Genomic DNA, 13140 nt, shown 5'->3' with positions numbered 1-13140 from the left:
TCGCGAGAATACTATCTCCGTCTCGCGCGAGTTGCTGACTTGCTCTGTAACCTTCAAATAGTAAAGGCCCTGTGGTGGGTCCACCGCCGCCTGAGGAAGGCACGCTCCAGGCCCACTTTAAGGGCGGGCCGGCAGGCAGGCAGAAGCGGGCGGGGCCTCGGGGGTTAGATTGCCACAGGCAAAGCAAGGTGAAGGCGAAGGCGAAGGCGACTTGGTTATTAGTTGGATTTCCCCAGGACTCACTTCATTCCATGGGTGGATGCTGCGCATTTTCGTGGCCAAATCATCGTGCAGAGCAGGCGCCTTGAGAGCGGCGGCTGTCTACGGGCTTTGGACGCTGTGATGTGCTTTGCAAACGTTTGGCTCTGTTAAGTGTGGGAAACGCCTTCCAGAAAGACGAGCACTCCCTGCCCCATCCCAGAAGTAGTAGTTTGTTATACTGCCCTAGTGATCTGCCACTTCGAGCACGTGTCTAAGTGGCCCCTAGAGATGGGGGCCTCGACTGTCTGAATGCGGAGCCTCAGCTATGCAGGCAAGAGCCGGGGAAGGGATGAGGATGGAGTATCCAGGCAGAAGAGGTAAGAAGCAAGGTGGGTTCTAGAAGCTGCAAGCCGCTTACTGTTGTGAGAGGAGGAAAATGAAGCCCCAGAGTTAGGAAGCCAGGTGCTGGGCTTAATTTAGTCAAGTTTGGTCCTTAGAGAAAGTAGCAGGTATGGACTAAAGGTAAGAACTAGAAGAATCAAGGGCAATGTTGGTAGGTGAAATCATTGGAGTGAGTGGAATCTTTCAGAGCCATGGTCTTCAAACTCAAGAATACAAATCCTTAGAACTATTCCGGCCAGAACAGTTTTCAGGAACTCAGTGTTTACATTCTAATTCCTAAAAAGTTGCCTAAAGATACACCTTTTCTCCTACTTTACAAAAGAAAGGCATACCCCTTTGCAATCCTGAATCTAAACTTACTATGATGGGGCCGGCCCCGTGGCTTAGCGGTTAAGTGTGCGTGCTCCGCTGCTGGTGACCTGGGTTCGGATCCCGGGCGCACACTGAGGCACCGCTTCTCTGGCCATGCTGAGGCCGCGTCCCGCATACAGCAACTAGAAGGATGTGCAGCTATGACATACAACTATCTACTGGGGCTTTGAGGGGGAAATAAATAAATAAATAAAATCTTTAAACTTACTATGATGTATTGCCCCAGGGTGTATAAACCTCTGGGACACCAGACACTAGAACAGTTGGAAATATGATTTCCCAATTGGTTCCCAATTGTTTTCAACAAAATTGAAGGAGGATCTAATTGAGTTACCAGCTGATAGATTACTTAGAAAATTGTTGGTGCTAAATGCTAAGAGGTTTAAGAAGAAACAGGATATTTGCACAGACTAAATATCTCCTCTAAAATAATTATTAGTCATAGTGGCGGTTTTAACATATGACCACAAGATCTTTGATACTCCTTCCTCCAGGAGGTAAAGCTTGAATCCTCCCTCCCCTCGTGTGTGTGTGTGTGGGGGGGTGCGGGGTGGGGTTGGGGGGAGCCCCGGGGGTGGGGCTGGACTTAGTGACTTGCTTCTAAACAACAGAATGTGGGAAAAGAACAATAATTTTTACAGTGGAGAAACTGGCAGACACCACCATAACCAAGTGGTCAAGGTTAACATCACCAATAATGTCATGTTGATATCATTTATCCCGATATGATGCAATAAGAAGGCTACTTCATCTCTGTGGAATTCTTTCCAAAAATCCGTAACCCCAGTCTAATCAAGAGAAAACATCAGCCAAATCTAAACTGAGACATTCTAGAAAATATGCTTCAAAACTGTCCACATCATGAAAAACAAGGAAAGACTGAGAAACTCATAGATTAGAGGACACCAAGGGGACATGACAACTAAATGCAGTGTGGTATCCTGGAACAGAAAATGGACATTAGTGGGAAAACTGAAATCTGTAAAGTCTGTAGTTAAAATAATAGTATTACAGCAATGTTAATTTCTTAGTTTTGATCAATGTACTATGCTTTAAGATGTTAACATTAGGGGAAGATGGGTTAAGGGTGTATGGGGGAACTCTTTGAACTATCTTTGTGACTCTTCTGTAAATCTAAAATTAATTTAAAGTTTAAAAAAATAATTGTTGATGGTAGATCATGTGATTTGGCATGGAATTTTGAAGGAGTTCAAAGAATTGAGTTCAAGTGATTCAATAAATCCTAGATGGGAATCTGCTTATTTATGTAAACAGATTGTCAGTTCTTAAACCTATAAAAATGAGAAATAGGAATAGAATTGATGCTAAACTTGTCTCATTCTAGCAATAGTGATATTCATTCATGGACACATGGATTAATTGAAAAAATAAATTCTCAGTCTCATTAAGAGTTGCATCTCCAATAAAATTTTAATTTTTTATGTTTATCAAAATGAATAATATATTTATTTGATCAGTTGTGTGTTAATAATTGATAATGCAATCAAGAAGAAATATTTTAACACTAGAGCCTTATGGTCACAGGAAGTTTTAAGAAAATTTCAACTTTTATATGTATTTCTACTGCAGAGAAGTATTATAGACTTTCTAGTGTAAAAATAGATATATACACAAGTCTATTGCCTATGTATTGTGTATATATGTATATATATTACATTTTATGTTATGAGGGAAGAGGAATGGAATTCTGAGTTTAAAGAGAAAACGAGGGCCGGCCCCGTGGCTTGGCGGTTAAGTGCGCGCGCTCTGCTGCTTGGCGGCCCGGGTTCAGATCCTGGGCGCACACAGACACGCCGCTTCTCCGGCCATGCTGAGGCCGCGTCCCACATGCAGCAACTAGAAATATGTGCAGCTATGACATACAACTATCTACTGGGGCTTTGGGGGTAAAAAATAAATAAATAAATATAAATTAAAAGAGAAAATGAGATAATATAAAATTTCCAACTATGAAAGAAAGCTTGTTCATGTATTTTTTGAATGGATGATGGCAGATACCAAATCACTACAGTGGAAATCTTTTTTTTAGTTTTATTTAACAATGTTACTGTTTACAATCCACTGGAAATCCTCTGCAGCTAATTAAACTTACAGTGATAAACTTATGCAAACAAAATTTTGAAGACCACTAATTTAGAACGATGTCTTTCAAGTGTTTTGACCACAACTCACATAAGAAATACATTTTGCAATGTGACTCAGTATACACATTATTTACAATTGAAATAAAAGATTCATGAAACAATCTGCACTTTATTATATATTATATATTTTATATCACATATATGTTATATATATTTTATTTATTTTCTTTCTTTCTTTCTTTATTTATTTATTTATTTTATTTTTTTCCCCCAAAGCCCCAGTAGATAGTTGTATGTCATAGCTGCACATCCTTATATATATATTTTAAATGCCAGCAGTGACACACTAAATGGATTTGAGGACCTCAGCAATTTGAAAAACACTGATGTAGCATTTTTTTCAAAGGGTAGTGATCTGGGAATTGAACCTTGGGCAGCACCTACATTTTATTTATTTTTGTTTTGTTTCGTTTTTTGTTTGTTTTGCTGAGGAAGATTGGCCCTGAGCTAACATCTGTGCCAATCTTCCTCTATTTTTTGTGTTGCTGACACAGCGTGGCCACTGATGAGTGCTGTAGATCTGTGCCCAGGATCCGAACCCGAAAACCCGGGCTGCCAAAGCAGAGCGTGACAAACCCAACCACTCTGCCACAGGCTTGCCCGCACCTACAATTTAAATGAAAGTCGTGAATGATTTCAGTAGAGTCGGAGAGTGGTGGAAGCAGAATCCACACTGCAATGGATTGAGAAGTGAGTGGAGGGATGGAAGTAGAAATAGCTGTGTAGACAAATCTTTTCAGTTTTTTCCTGAGGCATTTTTTTTCTATCAAGAAATGTGGACATTTGCTAAATTTGCTTGTTTGTTGCATGATCCTCTGCATTGTGTCGGTGTGTTTGAAATAATGCCTAAACAAACGTTTGGCCCTGAAGAAGGGAGAACAATTGGATGGTTAACTGGAAGGGAATATAGGTTGGGGAATAGGCTGATAAAACAGTTTTTTCATCAGTAGGGAGCCAGAGGCTGAAAATACAAGAGAGATGGTGGTTGATGGAGCAGCTTTCTAAAGAAAGTGAGTCAACTGGCAGAGATAGAGAAGTTAGACTTGATGCCAAGGAGGGAATCCAGTCATCTCCTGAGACTGAGAGAAAGAAGGATGGAATAAGGATGTCCTTGGTAATTATTAAGGGGAACAGGAGACCAAGGGAAGGTATTGGTGGCTGGCACTGAAGCCTGGCTGACCTCTGAGACTGCACATCTGTTGTGGCTCCAATTGTATCTTCCGTGCTTCCCTCCAACAGCACTAAGCTACATGAGTTGAATAGTGAAGGTGAATGGAAACTTGCATCTGAGTTTTCAGGTTTGCCCGGCAGGTAAAAGGAAGAGCCAGGATAAAAGGCAGTCAAAGATAACAGTGAGAAAGCAGTTCAGAGGATTAACCATGGCCCCTGAGAAGGCAGAGGGACAGGAAAAACTGGAGGAATTCAGCGCCCAGAAGTCTGGATGAGAAGGCAGGAACTAGAATGGTGAGGGGTTGAGGTAAAAGAAGAGAATATTTGAGTTTTAAGATTTTAGGAGAATTCCCTGCCTCTTCCCCATAGCCAGCTCACCTGAGGGTAAAAGTGGGTGAGGCTAAGATGGAACCTGATCTAATTCCTGGGATTGGAAAGCAAAGCATCCACCAAACTGAGCGCTTTCTCAAGGTTGATTGAAATCACTAACAGAGCACCGGGTTGGAAGTTTAGGATGGACAAACAGGAGAAACACAGTTTTAGAAGCTCTCTGCCCCCAGCTGGGGGGTAAATTACTTACCTCTGATCCTCAAATACAGTATTCAAAATGCTCACAAATACCCTTCCTGAGTGGTGGGATTATAAAGACTGCTTCTTATTCTTTTCTCTGTGTTTTCCAAGTGCACATGCGTTGCTCAAATCAGAGGTAAATAAAGGCTTTAAAAAAAAGAAAGTGTTTTTTGTCTCCTGCCTCACTTTTCTCCACCGTGTCTCAGAATTGTCCCTTCTCAGTTCTGCTGCCTCCCACCAGCCTGTTTGAAGTTTTATCACCTCACTAGGATTACCACAATTGAATCTTCCCATTCCAGGTTTTCCTACTCCCGTCCATCCTGGCCAGTCCTTCCCCACCTCTGCATCACTTCATCTTTCCTGAGGAAGCTACTTACTGCGTTTCAGAGAAAACTCAGACTCAGTTCAGTGTCCAAGAGCACCCAGCAAATGATCTCCCAGTCCTGTTGGAACTCACCGTTCTCAGCATACCCCACCCCATCCTAAGCTCTCTAGGTTTGGTCCTACTTCCCTGCTTTTGCTCTGCTTTTCCCCATCTGGATTGCCCCTTGCTCCTTCTTCTCATATCCATGTGCATTACATCAAGACCCAAGTCAAAGTTATTTCCTTCAGAAACCTTGCTTCACACAGTTTTTATGATTCACTAGCCAGCCCTGGTGGTCTAGTGGTTAAGATTCCATGCTCTCACCACTGCGGCCAGGGTTCATTTCCTGGTCGGGGAACCACACCACCCATCTGTATGGTTGACATACTGGGATGGCTGTGTGTTGCTATGATGCTGAAAGCTATGCCACCAGTATTTCAAATATCAGCAGGGTCACCCATGGTGGACAGGTTTCAGTGGGTCTTACAGACTAGGAAGAAGGACCTGGCCACCCACTTCCAAACAAATTGGCCATGAAAACCCTATGAATAACAGTGGAGTATTGTCTGATGTAGCCTGAAATTCTTGCATTTCTGACAAGCTCCCAGGAGACGCCTCAGATGCTAGTCTGAGGATGCACTTTGAGTAGCAGGGAGTAGAGTATTTCTACTATTTTTGTGTGTGTGTATGAGGACGATCAGCTCTGAGCTAACATCCATGCCAATCCTCCTCTTTTTGCTGAGGAAGACTGGCCCTGGGCTAACATCTGTGTCCATCTTCCTCTACTTTATATGTGATGCTGCCACAGCATGGATGGCCTGACAAGCGGTGCATCGGTGCATGCCCGGGATCTGAACCCGGGCCGCCAGCAGCGGAGCTCTCACACTTAACTGCTACACCACGGGGCCGGCCCCAGAGTATTTCTAATTCTATTTCACCTCCACACTAGCTGCTCTGATGTGCTCTCTTTCAACAGGGCTTTGTGTAATGCTCACAATAACTAACCCTGCTTAGCTAATAGCTAATGTAGCAGAATAATTCTGAAATAATAATGAATTTCTCCTCTTTCTTTTTCCCTCTTTAGTCTTCTTCCCACACTTCTCCCTCTCCCTTCGCACATAGTGCTTAACCCTGGCTATACATTAGAATCACCTGGGGAGCTTTACAAACAAACAAAAAAGACAATGCCCCTTGGCCAACACAACCAGACTCTGTAAAGGAGGGATCCAGGTAGTGATAGCTTCAAAAAAGCTCCCCATGTGGTGTAATGTGCAGCCAGGGTTGCACTGTGTTTCATTACCTCAAGGAGAGAGAGGGCAGAGTGACAAAGAAATAGTCTATTATCTCTGTTCGTCAGAGGAACAGAAAGAACTCTTAACATAGCTAAAATATTTGGGATAAATGCTTTTACTCCCATGCCAAGAGATTACCCAGGAGATGAGAAAGGGATGGGCCATGACTGTGTAGGAAATCTGGATAGACTGGGACTTAGCCTGGCAGAGATTTCGGTGCCCTGGTGTGGCACAGATGAGGGGGATGACTCCAGTTTCCTCTAACCTGGCCCAGAAGTAGCAGAAGGAAGACCCACGTGGCTCCATAGCTGAATCCTGAGTGGGGCAAGGGAAGGCTCAGTGGATGCCTAAGTGGATGGGTACCATTAAGGACCAGCTGTCCCTACCCTGACACCTGAATCCCTGTCCCCAAAGACTTAGACACAAACTCCTGTGAAGAGAGAGGAGCCTCAAATTAAGCTTAGATATACTGCCCTCAATAAAACAAAGTTCAAGAGAACTTTATGTTGGATTATAAAAAGAAATGTAAAAAGAATAAAAAGATAAATTATGTCGGATTTTAAAAAGATAACTATATTTTTTGTCAACTTGAGTCGTGGACCAAGATTTGCATCCATTATACTGGCAAAGATTAAAGTGTTAGCCCTTCGGAAATCTTGTATTTGTACTTTAAACAGAGGATTCTTGACTACAGGAGGCCTTTGGTACCCAAGGGAGAGAACTTGTATAGAAACAAGCATGTCCCAGGGCTGGCCTAGTGGCACAGCAGTGCGGCAGCCCGGGGTTTGCAGGTTCGGATCCCCTGCGCGCACCAACGCACCGCTTGTCAAGCCATGCTGTGGCGGCGTCCTATATAAAGTAGAGGAAGATGGCACAGATGTTAGCTCAGGGCCAGTCTTCCTCAGCAAAAAGAGGAGGATTGGCATCGGATGTTAGCTCAGGGCTGATCTTCCTAAAAAAAAAGAAACAAGCATGTCCCATCCCTGTACCAGCCCAAAGGCTTCTGGGCCCTTTCCTCAAAAAGAGCAGTGGGTCAGATGCCCAGGGCCCCTCCTAGGGCCCACAACTCCTCCCACCCCCACACCCCCATGGTTTTTATCATCTATAAAGCAAAAAAAAAAAAAAAAAACCACTTTGTCTTTGTTGTAACTGTCAAAAAGATGAAGATAATTGTGGTGGTTCATCTCAATGAAGCATTCATTTAGTCTCTGCCTGGGCTCCTGGTCCTTAATCTCTAGTGCTTATAAATTGAGTTGACTAAACACTCTAATTACTTCCAGTAACCACATATCTAAACTAAACACATTAAAAAAGAGTTCTATTTTTCCTTTTATTAGAAAAAGGGAAGCTCCATGTGGGTGGGGATTTTGTCTGTTTTGTCGTAGCCCAGACACCTAGAACAGTACCCAGCACAGAGAAAGCGCTCAAGAAATACTTGTTGAGGGGGCTGGCCTGGTGGCGCAAGCGGTTAAGCGCACGGGACCTGCTGTGGTGGCCCGGGGTTCGCCGGTTCGGATCCCAGGCGCGCACCGACGTCCCGCTTGGCAAGCCATGCTGTGGCAGCATCCCATATAAAGTGGAGGAAGATGGGCGTGGATGTTAGCCCAGGGCCAGTCTTCCTCAGCAAAAAGAGGAGGATTGGCAGATGTTAGCTCAGGGCCGATTTTCCTCACACACACACAAAAAGAAATACTTGTTCAATGAATGGAACTGCATCTCTCTCCTGTGAATGAGGCTTGTCCCACTATGAGGCCAAAGATGCCATCAACCCCACTGGGGAAAGCAGCCCAGAGAGTTCAGCAAGGGGATCCTCTGGAGTCTAAAGAGTTTGGAAACAAGTTTTCTTTGCCTGCCCAAGGGCACAGGGGCACCAACTGGCCGGTTTTCCCCTCTGGCCCTTGTAGTAGAGGTAGGCTTGCTGTAATAGGCTTGGACTAGTAAAGCTGGTATCCTCAAATTCTGTAGCTCAACAGTTCTGTAGCTCAACAGTTCCAAGACTAGAAGCATCAGTATCATCTGGGAAATTATTAGAAATGCAAATTCTGAGGCTCCACTCCAGACCTACTGAATCAGAGACTCTGCGGTCCAGCCCAGCAATCTGTGTTTTAACTAGCCCTCCATGTTGCTGATGCTCTCTCAAGTTGAGAATCGCTGATGTAGCAGGATGATGGGCAGGAGGATGAGCTAGAGGAGGGACAAGCATTGGAAGCTCAGGGCCCATTTTGAGTGCTAAGGGAGTAGGCATCCGAGCAAGGAGATGCATCCTGTTCTCTGGCAGTTCCTCAGCGAGCTTGTGATGAAGACTGTTTAGAATGCATGGGTCAGGCCATGGTAAGTTTCTCTGGTGAGAGCCCCTATGGAGTTTTGGAGGCCAGAAAGGTGGGCAGGGAGAGAGTGAGGTTAAATTTCCCCCCCGTTCTAGCATATTCAAGTTCTGACCAGGATGCGGTAGATGGTTGTTCTGTTGGAATTGCAGGGGTAAGGCATAGTGAGGAGCTCAAAGCATAAACGAAGCCATGTAGTACAAGAAACTCAAATATCTGGGAAAGGTCAAGAGGACAGCAGTTATCGGAGGAGACTTGAAGTAGGGGAAATCTGAGAGTGAGCGTGCCTCATTTAGGTGTAGATAGACTGCCAGGAATAAACAATGTGATGACCTCCTTTCTTTTCCTTCCTTGACAAAACGAAGGTTCTGACTGAACCGTAAATGTTTTTTTTTTTAATAATTTTTTAATTTATTTTTATTTTTTCCCCCAAAGCCCCAGTAGATAGTTGTATGTCATAGTTGCACATCCTTCTAGTTGCTGTATGTGGGACGCGGCCTCAGCATGGCCGGAGAAGTGGTGCGTCGGTGTGCGCCCGGGATCCGAACCCCGGGCCGCCAGCAGCGGAGCGCGGGCTCTTAACCGCTAAGCCACCGGGCCGGCCCTGAACCGTAAATGTTAATGTAGTTACTCCTTCAGGGATTTAAGTTTTCATGATGCAGACCCAAGAGCCAGGGCCCTGGCTACACCCCACACTGGATCCAAATACCCATCTGGTCACACACATTTTGTGTAGCACCTTTGTGAGTGCTACACACAACAGGTCAGCTGTGTCAGGATCCACAGCTCTCCCTTTGGGCTGGTAATGTTCTCCTGTTTGCAATGGCCCATCCTCAACCCTGGAGGAGCATGAAGGAAGATGCCAAGTCCGAGGTAAGGAAGAAAGACTGGAGTCTTCAGGAGTGAGAGAGGAGGCAGTGACTGAAGGTTCTTGTTGGAGGTGCTAAATAGGATATTCTGTCAACGGAGGGACTATCCACGCACGATTGAGTGGCATTTCCAATTATATCTTGACTACATCAAAGAATGGTGGTGCTGTCTTGTTCCTCTGTGGTTTGAGATCTCCCGAACATAGGGCTGAGTAGGTGGAGGTGATGAACCACAGGGCACACACACTAGAAGATGCCCACACAAAAAAGTCTCTTTTGCCTCTTGGGCAGTAAGATGGCCCCTTGCACTGCAAAAGGCTGATCTGGTTTAGATGCCATCTATGGAGGAAAGGAGAGAGGAAGTCATGCTTCTTTTCCCCCAAATCCGACTGGTACCACTGGCATAATTTGTCAGTGAATTGAGTAAGAGCATGGCAAAGTTCATCAGGCTTACAGAGTATTTGGGTGTCAATGCCACTATGTGGGACATCAGAGCTTTCTTGTATGCTGTAAATATCACTTGTCTGAGTTAAGAGGCTAAGCTGGGGCGCTAGGAAACACAGGTGTGGATGGGCTTCTTGGTGGTCCCTGAAGGGCTCGGAAACTGAAACTGTCCCAAGAGTTGGGGGACTACTGTAGTGATATCCTTCATTCCAATGCAAATCTGAACCTATCCTATGGAGGCTGAGGAAAGGGTTTTTAACAGACTAGAGTCGTGACTGTCCTTTTGGAAGGCAGTCTTGCTTCTCCCATGTTAGGGTGAAGAGACTAGGTTTAAATGCAACCTAATGGCGGAAGCTTGAGTTGAGAAGCCACACACGAGTCAATTCTGTTCCTAGGCAGGTGGAGCCACTGGCTATTGCTGGCCAGTGGTGAGTTGCGGGTCAGAGGGCAGTATGGCCGCATGTGTGGCTGTTTGGCTTGAGGGAGGGGGTAGGGTTGTAACTAGCTTGTCCCAGACAGGGTCTGAACAGCATGGGAGTGTCTATCACTGGTTCTGCCCCCAGTACACCTCTGGTCATCCTGCCTGGAAAACCGCTCCCTCAGTATTCTTCTCAGAGAATGAGGGTCCGGTTGCATAATCTTGAAAGAGGTAATGTGGAGAAGTGTGCTTAAGTCTAGAATACATGTGACACCCTTCACTTTTCTTCACATACCCGAATGGAATGAACTGTTTCTGAGATGTACGCTTCCTTCCTTGTTTTAATGAACTCGTCCAGCAGGAGGCAGCACTAAGTTGAGTGTTGTAACTGGAAACTAAAAAACTTTCATTCCTCTGGAGAACCTGAGTAAGGAACGAACCACACCTCACAGGTCTTCCTTTAAAAACTGGCTTCCTGTGGGGCAAGGAGGGATTCACCTCCACTTCGGCCATGGGCCTCCTCTCTCCCACTCTCCCTGCAGGATACATTCAAGTCAGACCCTTTGGAAGGTGTAAAGTCAAGAACACCTAATCTTGGGCCGGCCCTGTGGCTTGGTGGTTAAGTGCGCGCGCTGCGATGCTGGTGGCCCGGGTTCGGATCCCGGGTGCGCATCGAGGCACCACTTCTCCGTTCATCCTGAGGCCGAGTCCCACATACAGCAACTAGAAGGATGTGCAGCTACGACACACAACTATCCACTGGGGCTTTGGGGGGAAAAAATAAAATAAATAAAATCTTTAAAAAAAAAAAAAAAAAAAAAAAAGAAAACCTAATCTTTAGGGGTCGTACTTCTCCCCAATTAATCTGCAGTTTCCTTACCTTCTCATGCTCATTCAACCTGCTGCAGATGAGGAGGGAGGCTTTGTTCTAGTTATTTCCGGAGACCGAGGTGTCTACTGCCTGTCACTGGGGGCTGACTCTTCACGCAAGATTAATTGTCCCACAACAAGGGGCATGTGTCCTCTGCTTAGGGGGTGGGGAGGGTCGGCCACGCTAAATTCTGCACCTTATTTTGATGAGACCAGGTTTGTGATTTCAGCAATGAACGCTGAATGCACAAAACAAGAATCACACATGGCCTCAATCCCCAAAGGTATGTTACATCCATTAGGTCTGCTCCTGGGAGGCAGGGCTCAACTTTGCCCACTGCTCTATCTCCAGTGCCTAAAACAGTGCCTGCACATTGGCACACAGTAGGCGCTCGGTAAGTAGCCCTGCATAAATGAGAAAATGCCATGAATCTTCTTTCCTTCCTTTGTTTTCATCCCCACCCCACTAATTCTAAGCAACCGATTGAGCATCTGACGACTTCCTGGCTCTACTGTCCTTCACCTGATTTATTTTAACAGTCTGTCACTGCCTTGTTCTAATACCTCCAGGCAACATCCTAGTTGCCCACAGCTCAAGTCTGAACAGCTCAGACTTCAGTTCCAACCAATGTGGTATAAATAGCACGGGCTCTGGAGCTGGACAGATAGAAGTAGGAATCCTAATTCTGACACGCACCAGCCATGGGCACGTGTAAACTGGGAATAAAAACACCCACCTTATGTTATTGAAACCATAAATTAGATTGTAGTAAAGATCCAGACATACAGAAGGCATGCAAACAATGCTGTTTTTTCCCTTCTAATAATGGAATCCTATGCTATTTCAATTTACCTTGTGCTACCCCACACACTTCAGCCGCATGTAATGTCCTTGCACACACCATGTTGATTCCAGACACCACGCCTTTGCTCATGTGGTTTCCTCCACACTCTTCGACTGCTCCTGTCCTGCTGACCTGTCACCCTCTCACTCTGCTTATTTGCGCTTAATCATGCATCCTTGCACTATTTAATTTTTTTCCTTAGGTGTTTGTCTCTTGAAATTCTCTTGTATTGCCTCGAGGGCTAGCATCATGCTGGGTATGGATAAGTTTAGCAAAGGCTTGTTAAACCAGAATGAGGTTGGATTTAGCTGGAAAAGACCACTTGCTGGGTCTTTTGATGAATCCCGCTGTTCCTGCAGTACTGGTCTTCAGACCATGGAATTTCTGGGTTGGCCGGATGTCCTAGGGCCTTTGTGTGAGTCGTTTCAAAGGTGAATGTCACACTAGAGGGTGCCAGTAGAAAGATGGCCTCCATTGGCACCTCAGGCTGGCTACCTGGGAATTGGCGAGATGCCCACAGCTGTGCCAACAGCAGCGTGGAGGGTGGAAAATCACTGGCAGTTCAGGTCCCTACACTCTACCCGTGCTCACTGGGAACATTCCCCAAGGTTCTGTTTTCGGCCTTCTGTTTACTCTGTGCAACTCCTAAACCAGCATTCCTTACTGACCTTTCCTGGGTCACCCAGACTGGAAACTTCCATGACACTTCCCTTTCCACCTCACAAGTGCTGTCAAGCTTCCTTGCCCAGTGTAGCCTATTCCCATCTCCACTGCCCTGGGTCAGCCTCTTCATTCATGTATGGAAAACCCAACAGCTTTGACATTCCTCCTGCT

The sequence above is a fragment of the Ceratotherium simum genome, chromosome 28, assembly GCF_057802395.1.
Source record: "Ceratotherium simum simum isolate JZ-2026a chromosome 28, ASM5780239v1, whole genome shotgun sequence".
In the NCBI taxonomy this organism is placed as follows: Eukaryota; Metazoa; Chordata; class Mammalia; order Perissodactyla; family Rhinocerotidae; genus Ceratotherium; species Ceratotherium simum.
Note: the sequence above shows the minus strand (reverse complement) of the source record.